We start from the raw sequence: 16003 nt of genomic DNA on the forward strand, positions 1-16003 counted from the left end.
GACAAACAGCTGTGCAAAACAGGCTGTAGACACTCAGGGGTGCTCTAAGGTTATTGGGTACTTAGCCATGCACCAGCTTGCCCTTCATTAGTGATCAGTCCTGTGAGAATTAGGCTCAGTCAGGCCTAGATGTGAAAAATCACATTTTGATTCCCTACACTCTGCAACACCACCAGAAACCAAGTCTTAATTTAAAAAAACAAAACCAAAACTCAAAAGCAAACTACAAACACAACTGGTAGTTTTAAAGTGGGTGGGTGTTTTATCACACACTAATGCAGACTCAGATTCTTTCTCCAAGCTAATTTCACGTTCATTATGCTTGGGCATCTCCCCCCCACCCCACCTTTCCCAGCGGCAGATCTCATCTAAAGCCAAATTTTCTCTGTTGGCAGTGCAAGACTAGGGCTGGCCCTATGCTGAGAGGTGAATAGGTGATTTTATAGTGCAAAAGGCTACAAAAACCAAAACCTTTAAGCATTTTCTACCACATTATCCTGATATTCTGTTGTAAACTCTGGAGATAACTCACCCCTGCAACCTCTTCTGTGAGCCAGGTTTCTGCAGCAGATTACTTGCCTGGCCAAAGGACTCACTGGCATTTTATCCCACAGATGATGGCATGAAGGCAATCTTGGCTTTCTCAAAGGGGTGGGCAGTGCTTTCTCCTCTCTCCTGTACTTCTCATCCCCAGGGTCTGGGCTGTGCCCATCAGTAAATCCATGTCCACTCCAGACCCATCACAAACTACCCCCTCTCTGTCATCACCTCATCAGCAAAGGGTTGGTTGTGAGCAGCAGCTCCTGGCCCAAGGTTGGCCAGACACTGTCACATACCCCACCAAAAAAAAATGTCCAGAAGGACAAGAGTCATCCCAGACCAGCCTGACCACATCTCAAATCCTGCTCCTTCTTTTTTCTAATCCATTTTACTTTATTGTTTTCTGATCTTTCTCTCTTCCTTCTTGTCTCACTTCCAGGCCTTTCTCTCCCTGCTTTTCCTTTGCAGCCCCTTCCCTAGGGGCCTTCCCCTCCCTTCTTGCAGCACTGTAGGTTAAACCATCACCCCTAGACATGGCTACCAGTACTCAGCAGTGCAGATGACAGCCTTGTGAGCCCTCCTGTAACTCTTGCCTTGCAAGCTCAGGTGCCATATCACAGGCGATGGCTCTCTCCCTGTGTCCATCCAAGCAGACAGCAGTTAACACTTTTCTGGACCTTGGCAGGAGCCCAGGCAGTGCCTCCAGCAGCAATCACACCAGCAGCCACCTGGAAGGGAGAGGCTGGGTTTGCCTGGGCTAGCCCCAGCTCTTCACTGACAGAGCTTTGGCAATGAAAGATCCTCCTAAATTTGTAAGAAGAGGGAGCTGCCTTACTTAAAGGATTTGTACTTTTAGGCCATTGTACAATTTGCTATGGAGGCCAAGGGTGAGGAATTGATCCAGGGAGAACCAAGGGGTAGAGAGTGGAGATGAACCCAAGGCAGGGTATCAGCCCTTGGAAAGCACATCAAAGCCACTAAGCCATTAAGCTACACCGTGGCTTAACCAGGAAATGCACCAAAGCTGCCAAACAAAAGATGAAAAGCAGGAGCAGTGTAGCAGTTTGCATGGAATTGCCAACTCTCAAGAATGTAAAGGTCAGACTTCAATTCTTAAAAAGCAAGAATTTACATAAAATGCACTTGGCTTCTCCTTCAGATTGGGAGCCTTTAGGGTTGTGTTTCAGTATTCCTCTAACTGGTTTGCTAACTTGCAGTTAGCAAACCACTAACTGCATAATGAAACATGACATTTTGATGTACTTCATATTACTCCGGGAAGGCGGAGTTTTAACAAAAACACCAAATACATCAAGAGGCAACAGCACCTTTTTCATGGCCTTCTGCAGCCATTCTAATAGGCAGCAAAAGGGTTACTCTTCTGTGGGCTGCCGGAGCAAATTAACCATTCTCTGACTTCTCTGCTGAAGAGGAATGGCGTGTAGCCTTACCAATCCAAAAAAAATTACAGCAAAACATGAGAGGGGCAGAATCTGGCTGAGAAGAAAATTAATAATCAACCACATCATTCACTCTCCACTGCTTTTTGGGAGGCATTGCTGAAGCAGCCGTAGGTAAATACAGTACTGCCCTGCCCACCTGCAGACAGGCATCCAGCCCCCTCTGTGTCAGGTAAACAGCACTCTGTTGGTACCCCAAAATTGATTCACACTGCTGTTGGGGGTCTCCCCATCCATAGCTTCCAGCCAAATTCTCACCTTCTCTAAGAGCTCTTCTCATTTTTGATTTCTTATCCAGCTCGTGTTGCAAGACTCAGAACTAAAATTTCAGCCAAGTCTTCTGAGGAAAGCAGTCCTTCTCTTCTGTTTAATATGCTTAAATAGGTTTTGAATCTGCCTACCATATTTTAACATAATAAGAGAAAAAAAATTAGAATCCTTGAAGCCTTCAGAAGTCTTGTAAAGAAAGAAATAGTAAATAAAAATCTTGCCATCACTGTCATGGCAGAATAGGTTGATAAAAGAAGCCAGCAGGCATCAGGGAATCCCACAACAGAGCCCCATCTCCCTGGCTCACACAGCTGCCCATCTACAGGGCTTCTGTAAAGCTCCTGCTTTGGGCAGTTACAGCATTTCAGAAACACATGGAACATTTATTTCTCTTGTCCTGTGTGGCAGCAGCTTCACACAGCAAACAGGCTCTGACACTGCCCAGCCGCTCTCGGTACCCGCAGCCTGGAGGGTTCCATGCAGGAAGGCCCCGGAGGACACAGTGACTGCACCAGGATCTGCCCTTTGTACCACGGAAAGCCTGACACAGACGAGCTTATGGCAACCAGCAGTTGTTTCTCTGCGTGTGGCACGGTCTCCTTGTGACGTTCTCCATGTCTGGGTGCCTCCTGGGTTTGAACCATGAGCCTCCTGTCTGATCTGCTCCCACGATAAAACTTTCAATGGCTAACTGCATGTACAATCAGGTAAATATTCAACCAACTCAGAGCTAGATTGCAGATCAAATATCTTTAAATCTTTCTTCTCCCCCTGTTAAAAGCAAAAGCCCACACATGCAGCCTGCAGGGGAAAAGATTGCTCTCTTAGCACTTCCCTCAGCTCATGAGATAAATAAGCAGCTACCAGTTTTGTACTTTACAAAAAACAGGCGCGGCAGCTGCACCACCGCATACCATGGTAATGTGCTGGGAAGGAGCCAGATGCCTGCTGAGGTCTGGCTCCTCTTCTGCACTTGCTCTTTAGTTCTGCCCTCCAACCCAGCTCATTGGCATGGCAGCATGGCTGCCTGAGCTCTCTGGCCAGGAGAAGAGGTGGATGCCATCTCCTGTCCTTCCCCATCAAGTGGAAGGGCCACATTCTTACAGAATCAGACTAAAGAAAATATCTAGAAAGACTGTGGCTGAAAAGCCCAGGCTTAAAACAGAGAAAGAAAAGAAGGAATATGGGATACATCCTCTTTCCTGGTTGTGGATTCTGCAAAAGTGAGTGCCAGCCTTAGGGTAAGATGTCACCATGAGGGCCACCCAGAAGCCAATGTCCAACTGTTTCTGCATACCACCACAGGTTTGCTGGGAGCCCCTTCTGCAGGGCAAGGCATGGCTCTTGGTAGGGGGAGGCAAACTCTTCCCCCACCACTGGCATCATTTCACCAGAGGAAGGACAGAGTACATCATGTAAAACATCTGCATGCAAAACAGCAGAGAAGGCTTGTGTCCAACCCTCAGCCTGACATTCAACGAGTCATAACTTCACTGATGTCCCCATCCTGTGCAAAATAATACCCAGCACACTCTTCAAAATCCTTTGGGACTGCTGGAAAGTTACTTGACTTTTCTCCAGGTGTGGAAACTTTTACTTACAAGAGTGAGAAATGCAGACCTGTGAATGGCACACGTTTGTGGCTGAGCAGTGTTGTTTTGGAGCAGTCCTTTGTTGCAAGCAGCAAATCCAGAACACAAATGACATCTTAAAGCTCCTTGTCTGTGAAGAGTTGAAACTTGAGAGACAAAAAACAAAAAGTAACCACATGCTGCTTAAGCACACGCTTGGCTGCACACCAAGTATTAGTGACCACAGTGACTGTACTCTGATGGAGAAACACAGCTCAGAACAAGTCCCACTAACAGCTTGGCATCTCCCCTGGTAACACCAGGTCACCAAACAACTTCCCCATGAACAGGTAACAACTGACAGTCACTTACCCCAAGCATCTTATCAGGTGGGAGCTCATATTCATGAGTTTCATAGAATCATTAACGTTGTAAGACCTCTAAGATTCCCAGTGAATTGTGCATCCATGTTCACATCAGTTTGCTGATGGACTCAAAAGGATAACGGTTCCCTAAAACAGCTTTGATTATTACTTGTACTAACATCTGAAAACTGAAGTTTTCCTCTTTGTTCTCAGTTTACAGGCAAACAAACTGGCTGCCTTTCCCTTCCCCTCCATACCTTTTCTGCTTTCCACCAGAGTATGCTAGGGAAAGGGAAAAGAGCGGCAGATTTTCTTTCACAGGTGCTCCACTGTGAACACCTTGGGAAGAAGCCTCCATCTTTGTATCAGATTCAAGTACTCCCTTATCTGTGGTTGTTCCTGGGTTGGAAGAGTTGCCCTCCCTCACAGTTACAAGGAGTTTCATGCCTTCTCTTCAGTGAAGCGCATCGAAGCAGCTCTGCACAGCCCCTGCCTCAGCACAGGACAGAAAATGTTTGTGATGCTATTGCCAGGGAGCTCCCCACTTCATGGGGGCTGACCAGAGCAGCTCTTGCAGCACCCCTTACCCCATCTTGCTCTTGAATTAAGCTGCACTGGAAACCTACCAAGCAGAGCTCGAGTTATTGACAGCACCAAGTAAAGGCAGAGGGAACTTCAGCGTGTGCGAGGGGAGAGGGATGTCAATGGCCTCTTTGACAGATGAATGAATCTCAGTAGAGCAGGGGACTCCAAGATTTGGGGGAAGCTTTCTGAATCGCTTCCTTGAAGGCTGCACTGCACACTGCAGTGTGACCTAGGCTCCACTGAACCCCAGTCACACCACAGGGAGCGGCCCATGCCCGACCCGGTGACACGGCCACGGCTGAGCAGGCGGCTGAGCCGGGCAGATGCTGTCTGGAGGCAGGCAGGCTCTGACGCAGTAGGGATTTAGCCCAGTTAGAGCTTTGCAGAGCATAAGCTGCACCCTTACATCCACCTGCTAAAAAGCCCTGGCAGCCGCTAGCTGCAAGGCAGGCACAGCATGGGAAATGCTCTCCTTCCCACCACGGCCTCTGCAATTCCCAGCACAAGCAGTTACACAAATTCTAAGAGGAAAATCCGATCTGCAGCATTACTTTATTATTTAACCTTGGTTCAGCTCCCCTCCTGCTCCTACATGAAAACCTTCCCTGTACTTCTGCTGTGACTTTTCCATGCATAAAGACAGCCCTGGTTGCTTGGTCACCAACAGGTACCCACTGCCTCCTCCCCACATCCCAATACCCACAAAATACAGCTCTTAACATCCAGATAGCATCACTACATGGTCATGCACTCTGTGCAGTGAAGGACTGGGACAAAGGAGTCTGGTGCAACCTTCCTGGAGCCACAGCAGTGTTGAGGGTGCTCCCAGTGCACAAGTATGCTATGGGTGAGACGGATTTCCACCCAGACCCCCAGCACTGTCCTATGTCCCCTTGAGAGAGCTGAGAGTGCTGCTTCTGTGGGAAATGTGAGGTCAGGTTTGATTACCAAATCTCTGATTGAAGAGAAGAAAAAATGGCACACAGCAGAGAAAGTGAGTCAAAGAGAAAGAGGAAAATAGCAAGGCAGTCTCCAAACCCTGCCCTGAGCTTCTCTCGAATTGCCCTGAACCAGTTGTTTCTCTGTGACTCATGTTCCTTTTCTCCTTTATCTGCCCTTTTTTCTTCCAAACCTGTTAGGGAAGGCAGGTTTAGGCATTCCTACGAAGTGAAGTAACAAAGGAGCCCTTATCTCAGCAGGGATGCAGGGCTGTTTCTGTAACAGCCGGAGTGGGGTGTTGCCTCGAAGAGGCAGAGAAGCACCGCTCCTGCTCCCCACCTCCTGTCCCTGCTCCCACCTCCCTGTCCCTGCTCCCACCTCCCTGTCCACAAGCTGGGTGACGCCTGCACCAGGACGCACTTCTCCAGGGCAGGCATGAGTGTTTAATGCCAAGGCAGATTCCCATCCCACTTTGCTCCGTGGTTTCATGCTCTGAGCACATCCTCTCCCCACCTTCTGCACGGCTGGAAGTGCAGCAGCTCACACATCTCTGCCTGCACTAAGCTGCTTTGGGCATTGAGGACAAGCACACGGAGGTGAGGGAAGCCCTGTTCCCACTACCACAGGCTGTCATGGAACCAACACCCACAGATGTGCTATTTCAGTCACAGGCAGGCCCACAGGTGCGGCAGCGGCCATGCGTCATCTGGGATGTAACCTTCCCAAACACAGCCAAGATTTTTGGCATGGAAACCCCTGGCTGGAACAAATCAAATCCTCACACTATGTTGGGACGGCCAAATCAAAACAGTGTCAGCTCTTCTGCTAGAAAACAGAAGTATTCAAGAGGCTGGGTAATAGTTCATCTAGAAAGAAACACAGTATAAGTGAGAATGCATGGCAGAGCAAAGGGATGCCAACATCCTTGTGTGAAAAATCTGGGTACAAATAAAGAAATTACCAGCAACTTTTAGAATCTCTTCCTTCCTCTTTCAAAACACATAAAAAAATATACCTTTTTTGGGGGGTGGAGGGGGAGTGGGGGTGGATTGTAGGGGGGAAGAAGGAACACAACTACACAGGAGGGACAAACAAACCTGAAATAAAAAATAAACTTAGCAGAAGTTTATAGATGTGCCCAGCACTTCACGATCCAATTTATACAAGGTAAAATATGCCCTTGCAGCAAAGACAGCAAACAGTACCTTCAGCTGCATGAGGGAAAAATTGCCAGCAAATGGAGAGAGATGATTCCTCTCCTCTGCTTGGCACTTGTGAGGCCACACCTGAATTCAGTCCAGTTGGGGGCTCTCTAGTAGAAAAGACATACCAGAGAGAATCCAATGAAGGGCCACGAGGATCATTAAGGGACTGGAGCATATCTCCTATAAAGAAAGGCTCAGTGAGCTGGAAAAGTTCAGCCTGGAGAAGAGCAGGCTCAAGGAGAACCTTATCAATACATACAGATACCTGAAGGGAGGGTACAAAAAGGAGGGAGCCAAGCTCTTTCCAGTGGTACCCAGTGACAGTACCACAGGCAATGGGCACACCCAAAACACAGGAGGTTCTCTCTGAAGGTCAGGAAACATTTTTTTCAACATGAGGGCAACTGAGCACTGGAGTACATTGCCCAGAGATGGTGTAGTCTCCATCCTTGGGGATATTAAAAACCCACCTGGACACATTCCTAGGCAATCAGCTCTACGTGGCCCTGCTTGAGCAGGGGGTTGGTTCAGACAACCTCCAGAGGTCATACCAGTCTCAGCTGTCCCATGACTTCCCACAGGAAGCAGCAGACAGACACCCTTTTCCTTCTCCTCCCAGTTTACACAGGTACAAGAAGACCAAGAGAATAGGTGAGAGATTTTTCTTCAGCCAAGGAGTCGAGTCAGTCCCAGCCTGACATCACTGCTCTGACAGCACGCAGGACCGAGGAGCAGAAGGAACTTGCAGTGGCACTGCTGGTCCCTTGCTCCTGCCAGCAGCCGTGTTACATTCATTTTGTGGATCAACAAGCTTCCTTTTAACCCCATTTAGGCTGCCACCATGCACCGTGGTGAACAGCTGTTGGGAAGGTAGAATTAGAAAGAAATTATAAATGTGACTTTGTAGCCAGAAAGGCTAAGGAAGAAATACAAATGATAGCACGGTTTGAATAATTCAAAGAAACCAACCGGGCTGGTATGCCAGAACACATTCTTTCCTGCAATAAAACCAAGCTGAGACCCCTCATCCCAGCCTTATAAGGAAAGGTCTGAAGGACCCTGAGATAACTAAAAATATGCAAAAATAGCGATTTCTATAGGTTGTACACAAATGTTACTATATTAGTATACTTAGAAAGATTGGTTAGTTAAGGAATAGAATATTCAAAGGTATAGGTTATATAAGTAGTGGTATAGAAGAGCTCGGCCTCTTTTTTTCCGGGCTCTCTTCTCTTTTTCACTCTCTTTTCACTCTCTTTTTTCTGTCTTGCTTGCTCTTTTTTCTGTCTCTCTACCTCTCTACCCCACGCCCTGAAATAAACTTCTAACACTTAACTCGATTATAGAGGTCTTTGCCGTGTCTCTGACCGTCCCCAGAAAGCGTCTCCTACAGATTGGCGAGCCAGGCAGGAGCAGATCGTTTTCTTCAGCTGTAAGAGACCCTCATGGATGGTAACTAACACTTATCTGTCGTGCCTGCTTTCCCAGTACCGTGAGCAAGGACCACGCTGCTTAGCAGCGAGTTGGGCCGAAGCTCTTTAAAGTTGCAAGGGGAGTTCCTGAGTCCAGAGACGCTGAGGATCGGTGTCTTTTGGAGCTCTGGGAGGCTCAGCCCGGGATTGGAGCACAGCGAGGTGCCTGGCACCGCTTGGTGCTGTGCTGGAAAGGGGTTCTGAGCTCGCTGCAGTGTTGCAAAGCAACAGCTAGAAGCGGAGCTTGGTGAAGGAACCCGAAAAGCAGCGTCTGGAGCCGCAGCAGGGGAGCCTGGCCAGCCCCCACGAGAAGCTGGGATTGGATACGCTGTTTTCTCCGGTACTGAGGTTAGTGCGCACAAGTTTTAATCATGGGACAATCTTACTCTATTCACGACAGAGACCTCTATAAGCGACTAAAACATTTATTACGCTCTGAGTCCAATAATTTACCGAAACAAGAGCTAAAAGATCTTTTAGAATGGACTCTACTTAACTTCCCCAACGCTGACCGTTCAGCTGTATTTACTAGAGATTTTTGGGACACGGTCGGTATTAAACTCTTTAATAATATCTCACACCGCGATATGACTGCCACGCAGCTGGTCCCAGCGTGCAGAGCTCTCGTAGAACTCTTTCATAATAAGCAACAACCATCAGTGGCTGTCGCGTCGGATCCAGTCCCTACTACGCGTTTGTCCCTGGCCACGGAGACCCGAAACGTGGTCAGGCCCGTTCCGGCCCCCCGAAACTCAGCGACTCCAGCATCCGCAGTTTCGCGCGTCCCTTCCCCACCCCCCCCAGCCCCCGTGATTTCGCAATCTGTTCCGGTGACCCCATCCCCCTCGGCAGACCCTGCGGCCCCCGCCCCTGCTCCCCCCTCCCCTGTTCCCGCCCCCAGTGTGGCAAGCGGCGAGCTCCCCGCTCCCTCCAGAAACCCCGTCTCCGCTGTCACAACCCCCGCGCTGCCCACCCCCGGCTCTGCCCTCGCGGTGCACCACGCTCCTCCCGCTCCCGTCACCGGTGCGACCCCGCCCCTTGACTCCGCCCCTGCGCCTCCACCCAGCGATGTCATCGTGGCTCCTCCCCCCGTCGGTGCTGTCGCCTCAACTCCACCACCCCTCCTCCCCACCGGAGAATCTCCCGCTCCTCCCCCGCTGCACCCTGCAGCCGTCATCGCGGCTACTGCCTATATTCTATCTGCGTTACAAAACCACACTTCAGCCTCTTCCTTAACTCTTCCACTACCTCCTGTCACCGCGGAGTCAGCCCCGCCGGCAGCAGCGGGTCACACCCCGGCCCCTGAGCCGACACAGACCACTGCTGCCTCGATCTCGTTGTTTCATTTTTCTCCGCCTCCCGTTTTGCCGCGACCCGCAGACGTTCCAGCCTCCGCTGCCCAGTCCACCCCGGCCGCCTCAGCTCCTTCTGCTGTTTCTCTCTGGCCACGCGGTCCCGAGCCGCAGCAGGTCCCGGTTCTGTCTGCCACGAAAGCGGCCACCACCGACCCTGGACCGGAACTTACACAAACGCAGTGTCAACCACAGGTTTCCACACGGTCACAAAACACCGCGCTACTCCCGCCAGCGTCTGGTCCTGTGTATCCCCCCGATCCTCTACCAGACCCGGCTGTAATATCACCAAGAACTGCCGCTTCGCTGTCAGATGCCCCCGCGTATTACAACTGCGAACAACTGAAACCTGCTTCCCTGCCCCCGGCCGTGCCGCAGCTCCCAGAGGCTTATTCGCAAGTCCAGCACCCCGTTCTGCCCCCTGACCGTCCCCTATCGCAGCTGCTGTCAGCCGACACTACAACTACAAAGCCGCCGCTACACCTGGCTACACAAAAGGTACAAAAGGAAGGGGGAATTTCTAACACAGTATCTGCATTAATAAATACAGGAGAGACAGTGAACTATTCTATGCATGCAACAGCTAATCCCCTGACTTTACCACTTCAAAGTGAGATTGTAAAATCCGAAGCTCCACTACACATAAATTCCCAAGAATGTTATGATGATAGCCAACTTACAAACTGGCTGGAAGTTAAAAGACAAATTTGCAAAGAAGAAAACATAAACCCCCTAGCAATGCCGGTGTTATTTAGTCAGCAGGCGGGCGGTCCAAGAACATGGACAGCTATCCCACCCCAGGAGATAAAAGAACTGCGAAAAGCGATAAAGGACAGTGGCATTTGCTCTCCATATTTTAAACAACTGCTGAAAAGTACACTAGAAGAGCATACTCTCACGCCCAATGACTGCAAAAATCTTGCTAGCATCACCCTTACAGATTCGCAATTTATGCTATGGGAATTGAAATGGAAGAGACTACTCAGAAATGTATTGGACAATTATAGACGTAGTAATGATCCAGATTTGCGTGCTCTCACCCTGTCAAAGCTCACAGGTGAACCTCCAGATGACCGAAATGAAAATCAGATAAACCTGCCTAGGGTAGCATTAGATGACATCAAAAAAATGGCACGGCGAGCCTTCTTGCAAATTCAGCCTGCTGGAACTTTTGAAAAAGCTTATAACCTTATTAGCCAAGAAGCCTCTGAGCCATTCACAACATTTGTGGATCGTGTAATTCAAGCTGCTGAACGCCAGTGTGGTGATGATATAGCCCGTCCAATTATGATACGGGACATTATCGAAAATAATGCTAATGCCGAATGTAAGAAGGTGATCAAAGCCCTGGGAAAAGAAAAGCCAACAGTGCCAGAAATGATAGATGCTTGTAACAAAATAGGAAGTCCACAACATGTAGCAGCAATTCAAGCAACTGAATTGGGGAGAACCTTAGGGGAGAAGCTGGAAAAAGCTCTTTTAGCACAAACATCACAAGCTGCAGTAATCGCAGCTCAAGCAGAGGCACGAGATCAAAAGCTCACTGAAACCCTACTGCACATCGAAGTCTGCTGAAACCTCCACACCAGCCAGTGAACCTGCAAAAAAGAGCCAAGAAGCAGACGCCCAAGCCTGATCTACGCAGAATCTTCAAGAAGAAAGTGATCTACCAGAAGCAGCTCAAGAAAAAAAAATAGAGTTCTGTCGTTTACCCAAGTGCATGTTGTTTTTATCTTTTTGTTTTACTCTGTATAGTGATAATTGTAGTTTTAATAGCTATACCTTGTATACTCCAATGCATGCAGAAACTAATGAGTAGAACCGTATCTAATATCTTAGTTATTCATAGACAAAACGGGGGAGATGTTGGGAAGGTAGAATTAGAAAGAAATTATAAATGTGACTTTGTAGCCAGAAAGGCTAAGGAAGAAATACAAATGATAGCACGGTTTGAATAATTCAAAGAAACCAACCGGGCTGGTATGCCAGAACACATTCTTTCCTGCAATAAAACCAAGCTGAGACCCCTCATCCCAGCCTTATAAGGAAAGGTCTGAAGGACCCTGAGATAACTAAAAATATGCAAAAATAGCGATTTCTATAGGTTGTACACAAATGTTACTATATTAGTATACTTAGAAAGATTGGTTAGTTAAGGAATAGAATATTCAAAGGTATAGGTTATATAAGTAGTGGTATAGAAGAGCTCGGCCTCTTTTTTTCCGGGCTCTCTTCTCTTTTTCACTCTCTTTTCACTCTCTTTTTTCTGTCTTGCTTGCTCTTTTTTCTGTCTCTCTACCTCTCTACCCCACGCCCTGAAATAAACTTCTAACACTTAACTCGATTATAGAGGTCTTTGCCGTGTCTCTGACCGTCCCCAGAAAGCGTCTCCTACAAACAGCAGCAGCCAGAAACACGGCAGGGACAGAAGCTGGCCTCAGGCATTAGTCACCTGTACACCAGCACTGACGCTTGCACAAGCGGGACAACTGCCTGCATGCCTGACGCTCTTCTGACAACCAAAACAGCCTCTTAACACGGGTACCAACAAAAAACACCACATCCAAGACAGAAACTGCAGATAAAGCTTCTCAGGCAGCAGCCCCGGTGCCAGGTATTCATTGCTGAGCCCCACCCACCTGACAGAGCCGAGCGACAGACACAAGACATGCCGACGCTTGTGCTGGAAGCAGATTGCAGTCTCTGCACTTGCCCTGCTAGCAACGCCAAACTTCACCAAACCCATCTGCATCCTGGGGTGATACTCCCCGCACCCCTTAACCGGCTCCGAGCTACCCAGCCCGCTCAGCTGAGGACTGCAGGAACACAGCTGGACAGCAAGAGCTCACCGCATTTTTGGAGAGCTGCTGTAGAGCACCCAACAGTGCTGGGCTCCCTCTTCCAGGGCAGACAGGCACGGGGCACTTCAGATGAGGTACACTCCTCCTTCCCCATGTGTGCTTTTGGGACAGCATGGCAGGAATTTACTTCTCTTCAAAACTACATCAAAGGATCCTCAGGCATTTGCAGCCACTAAGAATCACAAACTGAGCTTGCCAGCATTAATTTTGACATGCTGACCAGCAAAGGCAATATTTTTTTCCTTCCTGAATTATTCCTGTTCCCTTGGAAAAGGGTCACAGGGAGGGTCCGTGTTAACAATGTACTCACGTGCCGTTCAAGACCTGCTGTCATCACCTGTAAACCTGAAGCCACCGGGATGCAGCACATTGAGACTACTTTGTTAGAGCAGAACGGCACTGTGCTCCCTTGATTTGTATTAAATATTCACTACAACAACTCAGTTTATTCACAGAAAGATAATATTTTCTTGGACTTACAATATTTAACTTCCATCAAGGGAAGTAACAAACCCTTTTATCATGTGAACTAGGAAGTACCTCAACAGAAGGTAAATTTCCTCTGCTTCCAGTTGTCTCACTTGAGACAAACTATATGCATCACTAAAAACCAAAGTGAATAATATTCAAAATAGACTTTTTCATGCACTCCTCCTCTCATATGTTGTTTCAATGCTGTTAAGAACATTACACAATGCTCTTGTTTAAAAGCCAGGTTGATCTTTCCAACCTTTAAGCACATCTATTCAAAAAGTCAAGTTTTTATAAATAACTTTCAGGTCAGATGCACATGAGTAATACTTTCACAGACCTATTACACACTTTTTTTTTTATTTTTAATAGTAACTTTAGCTTCCAGACTACAAACCCTCCAAAGCCCACTCCCACTGAAGCTGGTTGCCTTTCCTTCTGCATCTAGCAGTAAGCACCACAGCACTTTGCATGCTCTCCGCTGAGAGGCCAGCTCTTTCCTTACAGAGAATGTGTTTTCCCAGTGTAGCACTTAGCTCTGTTGTCTTCCTCATTCCCAGCACAGTGTACATATTCCACAACCTGCTGCAACACCACAGGAGCGCTCACATCATCCCAGTCACACCAGAGAGGCAGGCTCAGCCCTCAGTTATTTATCTTCCAGAGCAATACCCTGATAAAACAAGTATGCAGCAAGACAGGTGGGGAAGGAAGGAAATTACCTCTATATTTACACAGGTGGAAGCAGATATCCCAACTCATTTTGGAGTTGTCATTCTGGAGAAAGCACAAGCCTGGAGTGGGGCAAACAGGTACCAGAAGGAACTGACTATTTCCAACAGACAAAGCACATCCCCTTCCTTTGCTGCTGGACACATTTCTCAGAGACTGCTGATGTTATGCAAACCTGATACAAGCCAAGGGGTTAGAAGTGCTCAACAGCATCACCAGGCTCTATAAATAAAATAGCCAGCAAGCCCTAACTCTTATTACAACACAGCCTATGATTTAATTTGCATAAAGGCAACAGCTTTTGGAGACAAAAATCTAAATAGCAAGTCTACCAGCCAGATGCTAAAATGAATCAGCAGCAAGACACTCACACCTGTAATGGAGCTGAGTGTATTTCCTTTTCATCAGCAAAAAAGACTACCTAAGAAAGGTCAAGAGATGCTCTTGAAGGTCTGACTGTTGAAAGATTTAAATCATTGAACTCATTAGCATTATGCCTCAGAATATCTGAATAAAATCAGCTCTTGCTTTCTGCCTGTACACTTATTTAGTCTGGGGGTATCATCTTGTTTAAAAGGATTTGTACAGGAGGTTTCTTTTAGAGAAGTTCTTACCATTTAATCCAGTTACCTTCTGTGTAACTGAGAATGAACCTGAACAGGGCAGAGGGGGAAGGCTGTGAGTGCAATCAGGCCTCTTGGCATCACCTTGGCCTTTGCTGCTGTTGCTGTCATGTGTTAGCCTTCTACACTTGCAGAAACCAGCCTGAGATGGAGTTTTTAAAAATACTAGGTACAAGTAACTGCGAGTTTCATAAATGTAAAACTTCATCTTAAGGGACAGATTTGTTCACTTAAATATGACCAGTTAGATGCACTAAGTGACCATGAAATGCCTTCTGCTCCTTAGCATCTTATTTCACTGTCAACTCAACTGATTCACTCTGTCACTTCTTATTCTAAAGGTGTCCAAAGTGCAGTTGAAGCATTTCGACTTTTACTCCAGGCACATGTAGTATTTCACAGACAATTAAAAATTTACATAGCAATTACCCTCTATTCCAAAGACTAAGGTTCAAATTTCTTACTGGTGAATCAGTTTCAGAGAATGTTCAGGTCTGTGCAGTACAGCAGACTCATGGTCACTGTGCTGCGCTCCCGAGCAGCTCCCAACTCCATCACAGCAAGGAAACAGAGCAGAGATTCTTCCCAGCGAGAGCGCTGGGAGAGCCAATGAGTCATGGGAGCCAGCTCTGGCAAGAGACCGGCTGCAGGCACAAACAAGCAGCTCAGATTTCATCAAATGAAAAGCAATGGAGAGCCAAAAGACTTTCTAATATTAACTACAATAATTTGCTATTGGAGGGGAAAGGGGGGGACATCAATACTCTTTTCTGACTGTATCTGCTAACAGAACCAGGCATGGTTCTCTCAGTTCAGGCCTTACAGGAAAACACAAAAATCACAATACAATCCATAATCTGCTTCCACACAAACATTAACCAGCAACTACGACAACCACCGTTTCATTTGCATTAAGAGATTAGTTACAGCGTATCCCCCAGGGGGGAAAACCTCACAATAAATACAAGGTTTCTGAATGTGATTTTCACAATCTGCCTGTTAGATACAGGACCTTAAAAACCCCACTGCAAATTCAGTACTCCTTAATCCACTTGCCCATTTTGTTAAACTTTGTTTCAACTGAGTAGCAGTGCTTGACCCTCAGATTACAACTACAGCAAATTTAACTGCATCAAATCTGAAAGGAGAACAGCTGAATTTTATAGTTGAGGTGCAAAAATTGAACTTAGTCATGCTCAATTAAAATCTTCAAAAGAAAGACTCCTCCCTTTCCTTTAATATTTCCAGCAAATGAACTATGGTAAAGAGTGTGCAAAATTTGAATTCAGCTAAAGCAAGCATGTACTTATTTTTCCAGTACAGAATCTTTAACAAAGCAGAAACTGACTGCAAAGCCTTAAAAGACATGCATGCTGGTGTTTTTATTTGATTGAATTTGGAGAAAGAAAACAAAAAAAAGAAAAAAGTTAAATCTACCACAATGTACAGAAAATACAAAGACTTCCCATACATAACCACTATTTTATGACCAGAAGAATGCAGAAGTTTTGGGGAAAGTACCAAGTTCCTCTCCTGTTTGATACTCCATGAAGTCTT

General features: G+C 47.1%; 1 long non-coding RNA gene across 1 annotated transcript; it reads left to right on the forward strand.

Annotated features, from left to right (window-relative positions):
- The first annotated feature begins 7008 nt into the window (after positions 1-7008).
- LOC147655380 (uncharacterized) lies at positions 7009-14361 on the forward strand. The gene is made up of 2 exons (XR_015284874.1): positions 7009-7796; positions 12161-14361. It is a non-coding gene; the product is annotated as an uncharacterized LOC147655380 (long non-coding RNA).
- Positions 14362-16003: the final 1642 nt, after the last annotated feature.

The sequence above is a fragment of the Cyanistes caeruleus genome, chromosome 1, assembly GCF_971803275.1.
Source record: "Cyanistes caeruleus chromosome 1, bCyaCae1.hap1.1, whole genome shotgun sequence".
Taxonomy (NCBI): Eukaryota; Metazoa; Chordata; class Aves; order Passeriformes; family Paridae; genus Cyanistes; species Cyanistes caeruleus.